The sequence below is a fragment of the Hordeum vulgare genome, chromosome 2H (assembly GCF_904849725.1).
Source record: "Hordeum vulgare subsp. vulgare chromosome 2H, MorexV3_pseudomolecules_assembly, whole genome shotgun sequence".
Taxonomy (NCBI): Eukaryota; Viridiplantae; Streptophyta; class Magnoliopsida; order Poales; family Poaceae; genus Hordeum; species Hordeum vulgare.
In genome coordinates this window covers 343,264,293-343,282,418 of record NC_058519.1, presented here as the reverse complement: position 1 = coordinate 343,282,418, position 18,126 = coordinate 343,264,293, and positions in this window count along the sequence as shown.

Here is an 18,126-nt window from a genome sequence, read left to right as displayed (position 1 = left end):
TCGTGCAAAAACAAGTTAGACGTCCTCTAATTTGTTCTTGCATATTTTACGTGGCTGCTATGGGTATCTAGTAAGAACGCTTCTTACCTACGTAAAACCACAACAGTGATATTCAGGTTGCTATTTAACCATGTACAAAGGAACGCCTATATCGAATCCAATTCAACTAAAGTGGGAGAGACACACACCCGCCATCCAACTTTATGCAACAAGTTGCAGGTCAGTCGATGGAACCGGTCTCTTGAACGTGGACGAGTAAAGTTGGTCTAGGCCGCTTCATTCCACAATACCGCTAAATGAAGAAAAGACTAAGGAGGGAAGCAATCTGAATATAAACGCGCACAAACTCCTTTGTGTTCTACTCGTGATGTCATCTATGCATAGACCTACCTCATGATGCCACTCTTGGGGAATATCGCACGGGAAACAAAAAATTCCTACGCTCACCAAGATCAATATATGGAGACTAACATCTATGAGAGGGGGAATGCATCTAAATACCCTTAAAGATCGAACGTCTTCGCGATCCAAATTGCAATCTGTCCAGCAATCCCATCATGATGCATCGCGCGATTCTATCACGATCCGTCCTGATCTAGTGCCGAACGGGCGACACCTCCGCGTTCAACACACGTACAGCTCGATGACATCTCCTCCTTCTTGATCAAGCAAGAGAGGAAGGGTAAATAGATAGGATCTCAACAAGCACGAAGGCATGGTGGAGATGATGGTGGAGCAGTGCCAGCAGGGCTTTGCCAAGCGCTGTCGGAACCGATCTGAGGAGGAAACGGAGTTATGGGAGAGGTAGTGCTGCCATCGGGTCGTGGGAATTGGTGTGTTCAGCCCCTCCCTCTCCCCCACTATATATAGGAGGCAAGGGGTAGGGTTTGTTCGCAGCCCTAGCCCCTCCTCCAAGGAGGGGGTGTGGGCCTAGGAAGGTTTCCTCCCTCCCCAAGGCACCTAGGAGGTGCCTTCCCCTTTAGGGACTCTTCCCTCCCAACCGCATGGGCCCTTAGGGCTGGCCCAACAAGGCTTTGGCGCCCCCTTACAGCCCATGCATGTCGTAGGGGCTGGAGGGACCCTTCCGGACTCCTCCGGAACCCCGTGGAACCTTCTAGAAGCTTCCCAGTACAATACCTATAAAACCCGAAACTTTTCCGGTAGCCAAAGAAGGACTTCCCATATATGAATCTTTACCTCCGGACCATTCCGGAGCTCCTCGTGATGTCCGCGACTCCGAATTACATTCGGTCATCAACATACATATCCCAATACTATTCTAGCGTCACCGAACGTTAAGTGTGGAGACCTTGCGGGTTCAAGAACTATGCAGACATGACCGAGACACCTCTATGGTCAATAACCAATAGCGAGACTTGGACATATTGGTTCCTACATATTCTACGAAGATCTTTATCGGTCGAACCATGATGTAAAGGATTCAATCAATCCCGTATACGGTTCCACTTATCCATCGGTATGTTACTTGCCCGAGATTCGATCGTCGGAATCTCCATACCTAGTTTAATCTGGTTACCGTGTCACACCCTATTTTTACCTTACTTCAACTGTAGGCTTTTCAAAAATCTGAGTTTATTAAAACTTTTTAAGCAAGTGCTATGGGTGCCATGATTTTCATTGTTTGTATGCATGTTTGAATGAGTGGATCCAAAAGCAATATTTTTATAGCATGTTATTTCCAAAAAGATCCTTTTCTCATTTTGCCTATTTCAAAACCTTGCTTTGGGTTTGAACTACAAGACCCTGATTCCAAGGGAGTGCCTTCAACCAAATATTTTATACAGATTTTGGAACTATTATAACTCTCCAATATAATAAAATAATTAATTTATAAAATATTTTTCTATTTTATTTGCATTTTCTTTTCTGAGGCGAGAAATGATATTTTTGTATGGAAAATTATTTTTCTGCCTTAGAAAAATTTGAGAAAATTTGGGGATACTCAAAGGACATATATTTTCCATACATAAGATTTTCAACCCCTATTTATGTTTAAATTATTTGATCAAATCCTTGAAAACCTATTCTGTCTGATTTGATCTTTTGAAATATTTCCAATAAATTCCTAGAAAATTCTAGCATGCTTCCCAAGCTATATTTGGCGGCCATGCCAAATTTCACCTCATCCCAAGGTGGTTTGGTTCACCAAATAATCCTAAAACCCTCTATGTCTAGAATCAAGTTGGAGCAACTATACATAGCAAAGTTTGTCCATATGGCTTGAAACTTTGCAGTAGTGGTCAACACCCCAGATGAGTAGACCCTCCCAAAAAATGGTTTTGTGGGGATTGATTTACCCACATTACCTTTTGTAAGGATAGAACTTCCCATTTTGGGGTGATTTCAAATTGCACTGCCAAACATGTCCAATGGAGCTCAAATTTGGTGGAGCATCCTATTTTTACGTCAAACCCAATCCTGTAAACTTTCAGCATGAGTGGTGAAGGTTAACTACCCGAAACACCTGTCGAACACCTTCTACCAGCATGGTTAAACATCACTTATCACCCTCAACACCCACTCCCTTTCCATTAAACTATTAAAGCAAGCTACTAGCACCACTCTTCAACTGCAGACGAGTGGCCCCTCCTTAGTTCCAAGCAGGTAAGCCCAAAATCTTCATTTTAGTCTCTTATTCAAGGCTCACAGGTCCTCTTTAATCACCCCCTTTGATTAGCAGTGAGACCCTCGGATCTCAAATGGCTAAGGAGCATCTAACCAACCCCTGGACACGCCAGACACAGCCAAAGCACCCCAGAGCGCGCTACCATGCCGTGGCATGCCAAAACTTTGCTCTGGGCGGGCTACAGGGCGCACCGGAGGCAAAGGAGGCCATCCTCGGCCGGCTCTCACCTCCCCTCAGTCTCTCTCCGCATCTTCGACATCCCTCCTGAATCAGGGTAGCCTCAGGGCCCCTTCTCCCCCTCTCTGCTAGCCAGGGCGACACATGCCCGCGTGCACCAGTTTCGGCCACAAGAGCGCGGTCCCGCAGGACGGGCGAACTAGGTATCCTCTCTCTATCGTTGAGTCACTTGGGTCCTAAACCACATCCGTGAAACCGTGGTATCGACCCCGAGCTCTCTCTCCCTCTCCTGCAAGCCACGGTGAAACCACCGGCGCTCCCTGCTCGGTGCACCGTTGCTGGCCTATAAATAGGCCCCCCTTCGGTCCGGCACCTCACACCACTCCTCCAGACCCTCAATCCAGCCCCTAGCCACCCCATTTGAGCACAGAGAGCTCCGGTGTTCAAGATCGACCGAGGCTCCGCCGCTTCGTTGCTCCATTGATCTTGGGCTACAGGCCAGCTCTTGCGCTCCTCTCACCTCCTCCGTGACCGTACTGAGCTCACGGAGCTTCTCCACCTCTTCCCACGAGTGTTTCCCTATCCGTAGCACCCTTCTCCTCCACCTCCTGAATCGGCTCCCTCGTGGCCTCGTTGTCGCCGGTGACCCAAGGCCTCCCCGTCGTTCCTCCGTCCGCCAGCAGGTAGGGGGCGATGCGTCAGTTCCATTCCTGCCGTCGTTGGGACATGAGGGCATCGGTATAGCCGTCGGCGTGCCTCCCCTCCCCTCTGTCCAGAGGAGGAGGACGACCCCGACAGACATGCCCCACCTATCGGTGAGCAGTCTCTCCCCCTCTCTCCTCTTTCTGTCGCAGACCGCAGGGGCCCGCGCGTCAGGTTTGAACCTCACGGCGCGCGCGCGCGTGGGGTAATGGGTGGCTAATTGGTTGGTTGGCCACATGGGCCGGCCCAGCCACAGGCCGAGCCAGGCCAGGGCTGAGCCCCCTTTTTCTTTTTAGTTTTAATATGTTTTAAAAAAATGCAGAGATTACTATTTAATCAAATTTAATTATTTTTCCACCATAATTCTTCTAAAAATGTGTAGAATTTAATAAAGTTGTTATACTAATTTTTATGAAAACTTTTCTCCATAGTTATAATTAAAAGGCTTATTTTGAATACTTTAGCTCCTGTTAATCGGATTTTAAAAATAATCCTTTCATCGAAAGCAGAGTCAAATACTTTTAAAACTATAATATAGATTTATCAGAATAGGATAACATTTTTAAAGTAAGTGTGTGCTCTATTTTGAGTGAGCTACATACTTTATTACTATTATTACGATGAAATATTGCGCGTTCGACGAAGGAGTTGGACTCGAAGACCCCGAAGACGCTGGATAACTAGCTGATCAAGGCAAGCAACCCTTTGACCATGTTTGAGTAAAATATATATTGCATGCCAAGTAGAGCAATTATTCCCGTTGCATATGAGCATGAGTATTCGATAAACCACCGATATGGTGTTATCGATGGCTCTTGTATTGTAATGGAATAAAAGAAAAGGTTATGGGGTGATTACCCTACAGTACTTGGTCAAGAAAATATGTTGACAAGTAGACGGTAGAGCTAAGCATAGAAAAAGCATGTGCATGATTATGGTAACACAGAGTTGATATCAAAGGTTTTACGAAAACCCCGTCTGGTGCCACTAATGACCGAGGGTGATGATGAGTTAGGTGGCCACTTGTGAAGCAGTGGTGCACCGGGTAAAGTCTTGTGTGATTGGTTTCAGAAACTGGAATATATTTATAATGTGTCGACTGTGCCAACCTTACATGTGTGACCATGTTACCCCTTTATGGGACGGGGCTTTGTTGACTACTTTGGTCGTTGCTAACAAAGAGGCCACATTACTAGTAGCGGGAGTGATATGTGGTCACTCTCTTGACGGGGTCATACCAGGTTGGTTGACTATGCCGTTTTTAAATGTTCCGAGCACACCGTTGGTGCCCGCATGGATGATATGGTCCAGAGTAGGTGCTCGTAAGATGTACATCATGTGGGTTGGGTACCAATCGAGTGGAACTCTTTGTCTAGTATCGTCAGGGGAAAGGCAAGGATCGGGTACTTACCTCGGGTATGTTATATACCATGAGTCGTGGATGGCACAGAAGTTTCCTGGATCTCATTGGTAGAGCGTACAACCTCCGCAGAGTGTAAAACTATTCAACTAGCTGGGTGGTGTTGCTTAAACTACGTCCAGTCATTTCCATATAAACCAAGTGTTTGTGTGTTCAGGGTGTTATCTGAAAGAGTTGATATGACCAAGTTTGGTGACTTGGCATATCGGGTGAACCCGAAGTGTTCAGCCCTCAGTAGATATGTTGATATTTGTAACCTGTTCTTTTGACTACCATCTAGCTTATGATGCATGTCCATACCCGTATATGATCATGTTTATTTACAATCAAAAGTTGCTTTACGCAAACGCTGGATTCACTTTATTACTATACCAACTGCATTATCCATATCATGGGCTGTTTGCGAGTACATTTAAAGAACTCACTGGCTTGCCACTGGTTATTTTATTGACCCGACATGGAAGAACCGGAGTTTGGAGAAGAATTTGTCATCGAAGACAGACACGCGAATGAGGATGCTTCCCAGTCAGAATGCCCGTTGGTGAAGGTTGATGAGGTGGGCTCCCGTTTATTATCAAGATTTATGCTAGTAGTTGTATCAGTGTGATTGGCCTTGTAGGCCCTATCTATGTGAGACTTGACCATAATGGTCATTTCATGTATCAAATGGTATGTTGGATGTAAGACTCTTAATATTTAGTATCTGTGTGTTTGGTGAGCATTGATCTCCCGGATCACTGAGCACATTCATTTGGCGATCTCGACTCATAAGTTGGGGTCCCCGTAGAGCTGGTATCAAAGCCATCATGACTGTAGGAGGCCTTAGGTAGCATGGATGATAGCCGAGACGATTATTACACTCAGCCCGTACACTTGAGATTTCTACACCTTACTACTATTTCATACCACCCACAAATTTCTAACCCTCTCCTAAAACCCTTGTAGATGGCCATCGTACGTGAGATGCTTCTGGAAACTAGCTTTCCCTTGCTTCTGGGAGACAGCCTGGAGAAGTATCAAGTACGCCGCACGTCCATTTTCCTCTACCATGAGCACTGGCTCAATGCGGACAAAAAGGAATATCACGTAGACGTGATAGTAAAGGCAAACGACTCCCCAACTAGTTGGTTCTTTGAAGGACCACAGATGGAGAACCTAGTGTGGTAGTGGAGACGGCAACATGAGAGGCGCTCATGCATCTCTGCGATATCCTTCCCGAGATGGCCAACGAGCTGGCTACTCGTCACCTGCCTTTTGTTAAGGACGGGCTTGACATGAGCTGGATACTCAATCCATCCCCGGAGGACGGGACGCCGCTCAGGTTTCAGACCCACTACAGCCTCTCCGCCGACACCCTAACTCATCTTCTAATCAAGGAATCTCTGGCGCTTCACCAAGAACTACACCTAGTCAAGGACCTACTGTGCGTGGAAAAGATGAAGACCCGCAAGGTCAAGAAGGAAGGAGCACCCGGAGGGCAGCCTACCATTTCCTTCCGAGGAGGGATACCAACGCTCCAGGCCACTCCTATACAGAGTCGTCATCTGACCGCGGAAGAATACACTGTGCTTCTCACTGCTTTGCTAACAAAGTGACGTCATGATTGACCTCTTCCCTCTCCCACACCTCTGAAGGAAGGAGACATCAACGAGGATGAAGATGAAGACTCTGTTGAACCTGCATACGAGACCGAGTAGTCCACCACTTCGAGGAACGTATTAGGCAAGTTAGAAGTCTTCCTAGTGAAGTAGAGTCCGTGTATCGGTTCATTAGAACCACGAGTGTTGTGTGCTTCCTGTTCATGTTTTGATAAAAGACGCATTTCTGCCTTAGGCAACTTGTAAGAGACTACATCACTTGTTTTAATTAAGTAATTGCATTAGTTTCCTCAAACCTTTTTGTTTGTCTCACACACTTGCACAGTACCAAAACCCTTATCTAGGAGCGTCATCCCTCATGATTCCCCGACCACTTCGGAATATTGACCTGTCTGCTCCCAAACAGGATGGTGATTTCTACTTGCACCAGCACCTTCGGCAACCCCAGCACTGCTGCTTCTCGCCAGCAGCTGGGAACCGGTGGGTCTGCCCAAGAAGGAGATCACCCCGAGGAGCAGCAAAGCGACTTTCCCCCGCCTCCACCTCCTCCGGAGAGCATGACCGTGGCTCAGTTCCTCCAAGCTCTCCGAGAGGAACGTCAAGCCAACAATGCCGCCATCCAGCAGTTGGCTCAAGTCTTAGTGAACAATCCACCGCAGAACGGAAATGGCAACAATCGCTCCACTCTGTCTGACTTTATGAGGACTATGCCTCCCATATTCACAGAGACAACTGAACCATTGCATGCCGATGACTAGATCCGCACCATCGAAGACCTCCTTGCCTTGGTCAAATGCACCGATGACCGCGAGAAAGTCCTTTATGCTTCTCACTGTCTCGGAGGCACGGCCAGGGCTTGGTGGGACGGGTTCCAGATCATGCGAGAAGGACAGGTTATCTCCTCGATTGACTTCAAGGAAGGATTCCGTGCCGCTCACATCCCCCCTGGAATGATGACCTTTAAGTGGGAATTACAAGCTCTGAGGCAAGGCAGCGGGACAATGAAGGAGTACCTACAGAAGTTTAACCTTTTGTCACTGTCAGATTTCGGGCTCCGCAAAACCCTAAAGATTTGAACTCAGGGGCGTGTACGAAGATCTCTCGCGGCCTCACCACACCTAAATCTCTACTCACTAGGGACGGCAGACAACTCACTCGATGGCGAGGAAAACATTAAACACAGCAGTTTACCCAGGTTCGGGCCACTGAGAAGCGTAATACCCTACTCCTGCTTTGGTGGATTGCCTCTCGTGGAGAGTACAGTGTTCGAGGGCCTCGGGAGGCTGGGCGGCCTTTGTGTGAAGCCAGTGGGCGAATGAATGAATCTGGTCCCTATGAAGTAACCTACTCTCTATATATATTTAGTGGCGGCCCCGGTCCTCTTCCCTTATCGTTTCGGTGGGAAGGGATCCCACAACGTCCAATTTTGAAGGGGAACAGGGGAACATGCTCCCCTGCCAAAGGTAGTCTTCGCTTGCAAAGTGGCTGCCAGCACTGCAGGGACGGGTCCAGGGATGACGTATGTCGTGCTGGTGGGCAGCGATGGCCTTGTTGCACCAGAAAGGAAACCTTCGGAACATGCCTTGGGAACCTCGGTTCGTCCTTGCCCCCTTTACACTGAAGGGGAAACTGCTCCGTCCTGCTGTCTGCTCCTCGCATGTCCTTCCTCTGTGTCATCCTTGACACCTGAGGCCAGGCCTTGCCTCGGAATATCTGCCGCTCCAGATGGGTCCTGATGAGGCCCCCTGCAGGTCTGGATGTTGTTACTCCGTGCGAGGCTTGGTCCCTCGCGAGGGTCTTGCCTTGAGTGGTGCCGCGCCCGATTGTGCTTGATTGATGAAGTGGGCCAGCCTTGGGCCACAGGCAGGTAGGTCTGGGTACCCCCATTCCCAGAACGGCGACAGTAGCCCTCGGGCCCACGACGCGCTCGGGTTGGCTTCCGGGCGAAGCCTTGGGGGGCGGCTTGAAGCGCCGCGGGCCCTAAATGCATGTGGGCCAGTCCGGTGCGCGTTCTGTCTTCGCCCGGGTTATCAGAAATGTGACTCGTTGCGTTGGTCCATTATTGCTTGCCTTTCTCCCACACTCTCTGTTCCTCCTCGGTCTCCAACTCCAGTTGGTGTCTCCCAGATCCGGCACTGCGCCGTTGCCTTGTTGGTTCAGCGATGGCGCCCGCCGGCAAGCAAAAGCCACAGTCGCAAGATCATACCCCGTCTCCTCCGCTCCTGGAGTGCGTCCTCTCCAAGGATGTGGATCTTACCCCCATGCTCCCATGGACGGTGGCCGAGTCCAACGAGCACGGGCGGACCCTGATCTGGCCCGGTGCCACAGCGAAGCGGCCCGCGTCTAAGGCGGTATACCCCTTCTTCCTCCATAGCATCATCGTCGGGCTGGTGTTGCCTTTCTCCCCGTTCTTCACCGCCATCCTGAACCACTATGGGATCCAGGCCCTTCACCTCCATCCCAACTCCATCTTGCTCCTGTCCGTCTTTGCTTTCTACTGCGAGGCCTTTGTAGGCGTGCGGTCTTCAGTAGACCTGTTCCGCCATTTCTTCAGCCTCCGCCTGCATGACAGCGCCCATTTGTCGGCATGCATCTCCTTCGTAGTGGCCCAGAGTGGCAATTTTCTCCTGAAGCCCGGGAAGAAGGTGGAAAACTTCACGCACCGTTGGGTTCTCATGAGCCTCAAGGACGCCAACCCTTGGCTGGAGGCGTCAAAGGGGCACCGGAGAAGACTTCTGCGTGGAGCTCAGTGAAGCTCTCTAACCCTCGGGCCGCGCCCATCCTGGAGCGCTTCTCCCACGACATGAGTGCCAAGAGGCTGACTAGTGGAATGATAGTGAAGGAATTCTTGGCGCAGCGCCTCGTGCCCCTTCAGGCCCATTCCAGGCCCCTATGGGACTACCAGCTTAGGTCCCAGGACATCCCTACTGAGGAGCTGAACAGGGTTGTGGCGACCCTGTTGGGTGGTGACCCTCGTGACCTACCTGAGGCTCTGTGTCTGCTGTACCACCTCAACGACCGGGCCGACCTAATCGCTGGGCTGCCTGTCTTTGATGAGCGGGGGCTCTTCCCGGACGAGGGCTCTGGTCCGGTAGAGGTGTCATCGGACGACACCTCCAGTGGGGAGGACTCGGAGAAGACAGTCGACGACTGCCCAGCGAGCGCGCCTTTCCCGTCATAGGTCGTCCTTCTACGCGAGCTTGAAGATGATGATGTGACCGGCGAAGTCTCCGCGGCGATCTCCTCGCGCCTGGCCAGGATCTCTAGGGGACCCGCGTCGGCCCCGTGCCCCACGCGATCCACGTGCGTGCTCGCCCCCCGGAAGCAGGGGGCTGAGTCGCCTTGGCGCATCCTGCCTCCGCAGGCGGGAAGTCTGAGGTGCCGGGCTCGCCCCCCTCTGTGGGGGGCCGTGACGCCCAGCCGTCGCCGAAGAGGAAAGGAAGAGGAGATGGGTCGACATGAAAGAGTAAGTGAATCGTCTTGGCACGCCCAACGCGTTCATCATCCGCGCATGGTTGATTCCCCTTTTGCCTGATGTCCAGGGGTGTTGCCTCGCTGGAGGCGAAGAAGAAGAAGGCGGGCGTCAAGCTGAAGGCGACTCCTGACGCACCGCCGGCCCTCCCCAACGCATCGCCGCCTGCTGATGAAGAAGGGGAGGCTCGCGGGGCGACCTCTCAGGCCTTGGTTGTCGAGCCCTCCGAGCCCTCAAAGCATCCCAGGGCAGTCGTGGCAGCGCCGTTGCCCCAGGGGTAGTCTCTTGAGGGCCCTCAGTCTGCTTGTCTAATTTCGGGCTCCACAAAACCATAAAGATTCGAACCCAGGGGCGTGTACGAAGATCTCTCAAGGCCTAACCTCGCCTAGCACGCTACTCGATGGGAACGGCCAAGGACTCACTCGATGGTGAAGGAAACACATAACACAATAGTTTACCCAGGTTCGAGCCGCTGAGAAGCGTAAAACCCTACTCCTGCTTTGGTGGATTGCCTCTCGTGGGGACTGGTGGATGAACTAGTACAGTGTTCTTCGGACTCCTGAGGATAGGTGGCCTTAGTGGTGTGAAGATGGGTGAGTCAATGGTTCGGGGTCAGATTCGTCCCCTTTAACGAAGCAACCTATGCTCTCTTTATTGTGGCGGCCCTGGTCCTCTGCCCTTATAGTTTTTGCGGGATAGGATCCCATCACGACCAATTTTTCTGGGGGACAGGGGAACATGCCTCCCCTGTCCAATAGTGGTATTCGCGTGCAAAGTAGCTGCCAGTGCTACAGGGGCTGGTTCAGGGATGACGTCTGTCCTGCTAGCGGGCGGCGATGGCCTTGTTGCACCAGAAGGAAACCTTTGGAGGATGCCTTTAGAACGCTGGTACGTCCTTGCTCCCGTTGCACAAAAGGGGAAACTGCTCCGTCCAGCCGTCTGCTACTCGCATGTCCTTCCTCTGAGTCAGCCTTGACTCCTAAGGCCGGGCCTCACCTCAAAATATCCGCCGCTCCGGAGGGGTCCTGAGGTGCCCCCCTGCTAGTCTTGATGCTCCTCCTCCTCGCGAGGCTTGGCCCCGCGCGAGGGCCTTGTCCTGGGTGATGTCGGGCCCGCTGGTTTTAGGTCGATGAAGTGCGCCAGTCCTGGACTGCAGGCAGGCAGGTCTGGGTACCCCCATTCCCAGAATGCCAATAGAAGCCCCCCGGACCAAGGCGTGCCATGGTTGGCTTCTTGGCAAAGACTAGAGGGCGGCCTGAAGCGTCGCAGACCCTATTTGCCAGCGGGCCAGGCGGCACACGTGTCCAGCAGCCATGTGGCGATGTTCTCGCTCCTCGAGGCGTCCGGGGTGCGCCACGACACGACGGCATGATCTCCTAGAACCATGCAGTCCATCATTGCTCCCATTGAATGGCACAGGTATGGCCAGACCACACCAAACGGCCCTCGGGGACGTGACCGCTCGGTGGACAGGTGAGGCAACGTGGGCGGCAGCGCTCCCGTCGGCCCACCTCGCGACCCTTGTGGGGCATGCGACGCTCGGGCTCCCACGACGGTTGGTGGCCGTGGCTCGCCTATAAATCTGCTCCGACCCCGCCAGGGGGAGGAACTGCAATCTTGAGCTTCCTCTTTGTTTCCTCTGCTCGCCGCAAAAAAACCTCTTCTTCCCTTCGTTCCTCGTCTTCATGGCGTCTCCCGGAGAGGGTCTTGGCTAGGGGAAGCATGCGGAGCCTCCTGCGCCTTTGTCCTCCCCTAGTGGCAGCAGTGGAGGGCCTTTCGGGCCTCCCGTGTCCGTCACCACTGGGCTTTGGACGATGAGAAAGCCCCTTGCTTGTATCTCTTTTATTTTCCACCTCATCTACTGCTTGGTGGCTGATTTCCCTTCTTCCTCAGTGCTCCCTCCTCCGAGAAGCCCAAGCTTGGCGAGCTTCAACAGGAGGTGGAGGGGCTGCGTGCCCAGCTTGATAGCGCCGAGGCCGCCCTCCAGGTCGACCGGCATGGCAAGGCGGAGGCCAAATCGGAGTTGGCGTCGCTGCAGCAGCAGTTCAAGGAGGCGACTGGCGCTGTCCAGGCCGCCCAGGACGAGGTGTTGTATGCCCAGCTGATAGCATCACAACGCGCCAAGCAGTTCGCAAACATCGTCGGCCAGGCGGCTGCCACGACGCTCTGATTCGCGGGAGAGGCCCCGACGCTGCCCAATATGAAGAACGATGGGGGTTACCTCGCCTTCTTCGAGAAGGTGGTGCAGGTGCTGGAGGCCGGTGTCTCCCGGGTGGAGAAGGAGAGCGCGTCCACCACGCGCGAGCTTCTGGGCCTTCCCTTGACGCTCGTCTTCTCCAACATGTACCGTCTTGTACCGGACCTCGATCTCCAGCGCGTCGTCTAGCCAGTGCCTGGTTGTGACAGCCCGAGACCGGCGTTCTAGAAGTTTCCATTCCTTTCCGTTGTCGCCGTGTTATTATTTTGTTTGTCGCATTCATCATCGGATTGCATCGACACTCCGTTGGCGCCAGTTTTCAAACCTACATCCATTATTAGTTGTCGGTTCCCTCCGTGTTCGTCGCTGTCCGTTTTGAGCCCGACCGCACTCGCGCGCGCCCACGGCATCATCAAAACCATGTTTTAAAAACAGTGTATCAAATATTTTCTGATTGGATTGAAACGTGGCTTGCGGTCTTACTTAGATATAGGTAAGCCGCCGGCCAATTTTCATCGCAATAGGAGTCTGTCTGGTACTCGAATGGTCGACCGTAGCGGCACCATTGTCGGTTATTTGTCGGACGGGTTTGTCGGTTCAAAAACTCGTTGCCGGGTTGCCCGTTTTCCCTCTCGTCTCCGGTTAGCCACTCTACACAGCCCCACCTAGCCATTCTCGCGTCTGTGGCCGTCCGATCGCGATCCCGTGAGCGAAAACAGAGCCGGGTTTGGATAACCCTAACCCGTTTTCTATAAATAGAAAGCCACACCCTAATCCCCCTCGTTCCCTGTGCCAAATCCTAACCCTAGCAGCCTCTCTCCCAGCGCTGCCCGCGAGCCAGTTCCCGCGAGCCCGAAACCGGCCCGAATGGGCCAGAGCCACCGACAACCTTCCCGCTCGCCCCTCCTTATCCTCGGGCGGGAGCAGCAGCCCCGAGCGGCTCGCTCCCTCCTTCCCGGCTCCAAGCCCATGTCGGCCACGAACAACCGCCGCCCCTAGCGGATTCCGAGCCCCGCCGTGGATCCGCCAGAGGCCGCCACAGAAGTGATGTTCCCCACAGAAACGTCGTCGCCCCCAAGCTTCTCCCGCAGCCAGCCACCGGACCTAGTCGCCCCAAGTGTCGCCTACGCCACACCTCTCTAGAACCGGCGCCCCCGAGGCCAGATCCGCCGCCGAGGATCCCATCCCTGATCTCGGCCAACCAGGCCATGCCGGGGTGCGCCCCGCCGCCATGGGAGATGACCGGCACCCGAGCCTCCTACTCGTGCCTCTGCATGAGGGAGACAGTGCTCCCGCTCGCTCGCGGCCTGGGGCACGCGACCGAGGCCTACTGCCTCCCCTGGTCTAGCGTCCAGGCCGTCCCATCTCCAGCCTCCACCAATTGGGCCGATGCCCATGGGTGATCCTCCCGTCAGCCTATTCCTCACCATGTGCGACGTGTAACTTTCTTGTGCCTGATGCACTATTTAGATTCGACCCGATTCAGATTTCCTATTTATCCGGCGATTTATTAATTTCAGGATATAGTTGATTTTCAAATGCCCATAGATAATTAACCGTGCATCAGATCGTGATGTATTATATATGAAACTTGTGTAGTTTTTCACGTAGAATAATATTTTGCAACTTGCATGCATGTTTGAAGTGGTTTGACCTTCCATTTGACTAGATTTGCGTGCTGTCCTAATATGTTAGATATCCCGTAGTTATTTTTGTATGTGTCCGGATTGTTCAAATCCTATAGATAAAATGTTCACGATGTTAAGGACCCTTTGCCATGTATTTTAGAGTAGTTATTTGCATTTTTGCATGTAGGTTCCGTCGCTTGTTTGATATGTCGTGTTTAGGACATATCTCACATATATGTGTGGCGCTAGTTTTGTCTTTAACTGTGCATTTAGTTTTGTCTTTTGAGAAAATTAGTGCGCATGGTATTTTGCCATCTTGCCCTCTTGTTTATTATACGGGATTCATTCCATGTGTGATATGCATGAGTTGTGAACTAGAGATATGCCCTTGGATATGCATGCTAGCCCCTGATAATTTTGATTCCTTTTGAGATCCATGTTTAGGTGTTGTTTGCTTGTTGTCAACATGCTAGAAAAATAGTACTGATTTGGAGATGCTGAAATATTTCGAAGTCTAAAATCTGTTATATTTTGATGCTGTCTTGCCATGAGTTTTGCTAGTGATCTATAGATCTTTTGAGGTTGGTGCAATGGAGGTATTTGTAGTAATTAAGATTCTATACCATGCTACAAATTTTCATGCCATTCGGTGCCCTGTAGCATATGGTTTTGCTGCTGTCAATATGCATTCAGATCAAAAACTGCTCTGTCAAAACTGTTATTTTCTCCAAGTCTGAAACTGTGTGCGAGATGCCATTTTGTGAGTTCTTTTCCTAGTGATCCATGCTTCCATGCTAGTTTTATTTAGTAGGGTGTTGCAGTGCATCTTGACCACTATTGCATCATGTATTGTTTGAGCATTTTGGATTTATGTAGCTTGTTGTTTTGTGGTGTAGAAAATGCCATGGTGTTATTTTGGCAGATTATGACTATTTCTTGTGTAGCTTGTATTTGTTGAACCGTTGCTCCGTTTTGATCGTGTCATATAAGAAACTTTCTTAGAATCTCGTATAGTTTCATATTATGTTGCTGCCTTCTTGGTTTGGCATGTTGTGTGTGCCATTTGCATACATATTGCATTCATGGCATCATATCTTGCGGTGATCGTATCTTTTGAACCGTAGCTCTGTTGGAGAAGTTCCATATGTGTAAATTGATTGGGACAATGCGTAGGATCACGTGAACCTATTTATTTTGCTGTTTAACAAATATTAAAACATGTTAGTTCTGATCTGGACAGAAATATAAATTAACGTATGAGGTCATCTTGGAGATGCTATATGTCGTTTCCGACCTCACTTAAGATGCCTAGATAGGTAGATTAATTACACTTCACCTCTTGCCATGTTTGACCACATTTAATATTGCCGTGTACCTAATCGGGATAGATTTAAATAATTAAAGATGAAGTTTCATCGATATGCAACTCGTTCCATATTGAACTTCACTTAATGTGTAGTGGTTGATTGTGTGAGTTGCCATGTCATACCGTGCGTAAATGAAACTGTTCTTGCATCATGTGTGTTGTGCATAGTGTGGTGAATATCGTGTGTTGATTTTGGTTTCCGGTTTGCTTCGTCTCGATAGAGTTCCGCAAGTGTGTCAGAAAGTGAGGATCCGTTCGACTATGTCGCTTCGTCTGCTTCACGGAGTCATTCTTCTTCCAAGCGGGATCTCAGGCAAGATGACCATTTCCCTAGATACCATTACTATCATTGCCATGCTAGTTGTTTCGTTTCTATCCCTATGTCTCGTTCCCTACCACTTGTTAAAATATCAGCCTCTCAACATTGCCATGAAAACCTTCAACCTGATCACAACCTAGCAAACCGCTGATTGGCTATGTTACCGCTGCTTAACCCTGTGTTAGTGTTGCTCGTTGCAGGTGTAGTTGCTTCCATGTGATAGCATGGGTCCCTTGTTATATCACCCTATTAATTGCTATTTAATTTAATGCACCTATATACTTGGTAAAAGGTGGAAGGCTCGGCCTTTCAAGCCTGGTGTTTTGTTCCACCTTTGCCCCCTTAGTTTCGGCCACCGGTGTTATATGTCATAATTGAGCGCTCCTAACACGATCGGGGTTGTTATGGGGACCCCCTTGATAATTCGTCTTAGATTAAAAATGATCTAGGAAAGCCCAACTTTGGTACTACATTTTCCTAATATCTTATAAAAATGCATAGGGACCCGCCGGCACCCGCGGAGTAATTAATCAACCCCTGGGCCAGTGCTCCTCATGAGTGTTAGTCCACCCACCTAGCAGTCGGCGGTGCCACCTCGGGGCAACTCGAGGTTTGGCTATCGTCCACTATGAATAGACGGTTGTGTCCTGAGAATGAGATACGCGGCTCCTATCGGGTTCGTTGACACACCAGGTGGCCTTGCTGGAATAGTTTTATCTTCGATGAATGTCTTGTGCATCGGGATTCCGGTGATGCTTTGGGATTTCTCAGAGTTGAGGTTTTCCACTAAGGAATCCAACGAAGTCACGAGTTTCTTGATTGAGGCTTTCTATGCAGCTTGTGGTAATTTATGATGGACTAGTTGGAGCACCCCTGCAGGGTTTAATCTTTCGGAAAGCCGTGCCCGCGGTTATGTGGCAACGTGGAAACTTTGTTTAACATCCGGTTCAAGATAACTTGAAGTTAACTTAAGTAAACCTTGCCAAGTGAGTGCGTAACCGTGATTGTCTCTTTCATGAGCTCCTTCTCCGATCGAGGACATGGTGGGGTTATGTTTGACGTAAGTAGGTGTTCAGGACCATTCATTTGATAACCAGTAGTTCACGTCCGCTATGCGTAGATCACCCCCCCTCTTATTCTTGTACTCGTAAGTTAGCCACCTCATATAAATGCTTAGTCGCTAGTTGCAGCCTCACCACCTAACCATATCTCACCCATTAAGCTTTGCTAGTCTTGATAACACTGGAAATGAGATTGTTGAGTCCCCTGTGGCTCATAGATTACTACAACACCAGTTGCAGGTACAGGTAAAGGGTATTAAGACATGAGCGCGATGATTGTTCATTTGGAGTTTCTTCTTCTTCCTCTTCGTCGATCTAGGATGGATTCCAGGCCGGCAGCCCGGGATAGCAAGGACGGACGTCGTTCTTTTCTCGTTTGTTTACGTCCGTAGTCGGACCATGCTCTTCTTCGTGATATTTATGTATTGTACTGATGTGACTCTGATGTAGCTTGTGGCGAGTGTAAACCAATTCCATATACTCTTCTCTTCAGTACATGTACTTGTAACGATATCCATTCTTGCGAATCGACGAGATGCGCTTCTATCCCTGTCGAGGCCCTCGCGCCAAAATAAGGAGAGGGTCACATCTTGGGCGTTACACTGCTACATCCCGGCGTCCTCTCTGGGACGAAGTCCGCCCGCGTGTGGACGCCCTGATGGAGCGGTACGTCCAGGTGCCCGCCTCGAGCGAGGAGGAGGGCCCCGACGCCGAGGCTGCAAGCGTCGTGGGTGACGTCGGCAACCCCTCCCCTTAGGCGTCCTCACCTTCCGTCTCCTTCCCCTGTAATAGTGGATCCAGAACCTTGCCCTGTCAGGCATAAACTTTTGTTTGTTACCTATGTTGTTCTTCGTTTTTCCTTTCGCTCGTGGATTGATTGCTCGCTTGCCGGTAGTCGTTGCAACTCGGCTTCCTTGCATGGGGCTCGTCGCTGCCATAGCAGTCGCTCGGGAGTAACGATGGCCGGGGCCCTTAGGAGGTCCCGTCCTGCCGCGGTACCGTCCGTGACACCGTACGCTTGGTTCATGACCTCCTTCATCAACATTGCTGAATCCTTAGGCTCTGCATCCCTTTGTTAGTGCGCATATTTTAATTCATCGTTAGTCTGACGTGAAACCAGATGGTCCCGGTCTGGGCCTGCGGAGTACTTAGCTCGTGGGTTTGCGCTGCCCTCTTGCGTATCTTCTCCTGTCAAGCTCATGTATTGTATGTGGGGCGGGGTGAAGACCCTTTCGGCACTCTATATCTGCAAGTCATGGTCCCGCACAGTGTCTGGTGAGGCTCCTAAGGCTCGATGCTCAGGAGCCCCCTTTGGTGCTTGAGAGATTCCTCTTCCTATTTCTCTGGTCATCACCTCAGGACGCCCTGAGGCTTCCTGAGACTCTTTGTGGTGATATTGTGCTTTGATCCGAACCCCTGAACGGGGGTTGATCGCCGAAAACGTTCGCCCCTGGGACGACAAGTTATTGCTTTCTCTCTTGGCCCCTAAGAGCGATGCGGAGCGTTCATCTCCTCATAGAGTGTCATCCAGAAAAAGAG